Source organism: Penaeus vannamei, chromosome 8 (genome assembly GCF_042767895.1).
Source record: "Penaeus vannamei isolate JL-2024 chromosome 8, ASM4276789v1, whole genome shotgun sequence".
NCBI classification, from domain to species: Eukaryota; Metazoa; Arthropoda; class Malacostraca; order Decapoda; family Penaeidae; genus Penaeus; species Penaeus vannamei.
The window spans coordinates 766,498-768,997 of record NC_091556.1 but is presented as its reverse complement, the minus strand read 5'-3'; positions in this window follow the sequence as shown (position 1 = coordinate 768,997).

The following is a 2,500-nucleotide window of genomic DNA, read 5'->3' as shown; positions in this document are numbered from 1 at the left end:
CTTCCGAAGAGCACTGCAAAAGCGCTGACTTGCTAGAATAACAGCAAAAAAAAAGTGTTCATCGAATTATGTCAGTTCTTTTGCGTTGGTTGCTGTTCCGAAGAATGACTCGCATGCTTTCGGCAGCCCATGTATAAGTGAATAGATACATACGTGCATAAACGCGCTGAAATACTATTAAAATCGCTAAGTTGGCGTTTCGAATCCTACCCAAGGCATGATATATCGTGTCGGAAAAGGATCAGTCGACATCGAATGCCTCTCCCCGCAGGATCCCAAGCCATAGGTCACTGAAGATCATAAACCAGGTCGAAAATTTGTTCATCCTGGTATTAGAATGACCTCCAGTTCACCGTGTCACAAGCCTTGACGAAGAACTTTTAGATTCACTCGAAGAATAAAAGCGAAAATCCGAAAAAAAAACACGAAGAAGCAGTTCACTGAATCATTTATTCGGGTTTCGAGCCACAACACCTTGGTCTCTCAGGGAAACAGACGAGAAGTGTAGCTGCTACAACTACACAGGGAACTTCAGGCATGTGTTTTTGTTGTATTTTTCGTAAGATTTAATAATGTACAATATATTTTTATGCTAATTTGCTTAATTTATCTAAGGAAAAAAACGGGACTATTGATTTTTAAGCATAACTCGGACCCTGCTTGTGGGAACCATTGCTCGAAGAATATGATGGTATTTGATTCCCTTTCAATTTCCGTCCTCATCTTCCATATTATTTCTCTCATTAATCGCCCTTGATGTGATTATATCAATCACACCCAATTACAAACTACACCTCCCTCCCCCACCCTTACGCCCCCTCCCCCCCCCCACCTTCCTTCCTCCCTTCTCCAACGTTGAGTGACAGTGGCGGCTGCATCGGCTCCCCCCCCCCTCCTGCGCCCCCTTCGCCGATAAGGGTCCCTCACCCCACGCCCTTTCTGCACCCACAGCGCGTCTTTAAGGGGCGTCTTCCCCCTACCTGTCACTCCCTCGGTGCCGATGCGGTAAGAGGGGGGCGGGGGAGGGGCAGGAGGGGAGAGGAGGTCATAGAAATTACCTTTTTTTTATTGTTATTTTTCCTATATTTGTAGCGGGAGCGAAAAGTGAGAGAGGGAGAGAAGAGGTTCATAGAAATTGCCTTTTTTTATTTTTATTTTTCATTCAAATTAGATGTGTAGTGTTAAGGAATAGGGAAATGGGGAAGGAAAAGCGCATAGAAATTAGTTTCTTTTTCTTATTTTTTCTTCAAATATTCATCTTGTATTTGCACCGATAAGAGGTAGGAGAATGAAAGGGGAGAGGGAAGAAGTAATTTTTTTTCCTCTTTTTCTCTCTCCTTTTCTTTTTATATTTCAAATGTAGGGGAATGATAGGCGTGAATAGGAGAAGTAGCGTGGATAAAATGGCGTTGAGTGGGGTGGATATGTCTCTATTACGGTGTGAGAATGAAGGAGGGTGGGAGGGAGAGAAAAAGAAAAAGAGAGAGAGAGAGATGGAAAGATAGATAGATAAAGATGTAAACAGATAGATAAATAAACACATCTTTTGGTAATGTGTCCCCTTCCTGGCGTTCTTTCGGTGGAACTTTGGAAAGGATGGCATATTTTGGCCAGTTTTTGCTTATTTTTTTATCTTCCTTTTTAATCCCTGTGGAGACAGAAGGGCTGCATGGATAAAAAGTGGATAATGTTAAGACGAAATTAATGTCTATGTACAGTTTGTGTATATAGCGTTTTTTATGATATATGCAATGATGGTTACAAAAAAGCAGCAATGGTGCTAGATATGTGCTCACTCTGGTTTGATTTACATCGATACATTCATATATATATATATATATATATATATATATATATATATATATATATATATATATATATATATATATATATATATATATATATATATATAGATAGATAGATAGATAGATAGATAGATAGATAGATAGATAGATAGATAGATAGATATAGATATATAGATATAGATAGATAGATAGATAGATAGATAGATAGATAGATAGATAGATAGATAGATAGATAGATAGATAGATAGATAGATAGATAGATAGATACATATATATATGTATGTATACACACACACACACACACACACACACACACACACACACACACACACACACACACACATATATATATACGAATATATATATATATATATATATAAAAATATATATATATATATATATATATATATACATATCTGTATATATATATATATATATATATATATATATATATATATATGTATATATATATATATAAATAGATATATATATATATTTATATATATATATATATATATATATATATATATATAGAGAGAGAGAGAGAGGGAGAGGGAGAGAGAGAGAGAGAGAGGGAGAGAGAGAGAGAGAGACATACATAAATATGTATACATACATAGATATAGATATGTATATAGAGAGATATATAGATAACGATATAGATAGATACATATATAGGTACATAAATATGTATA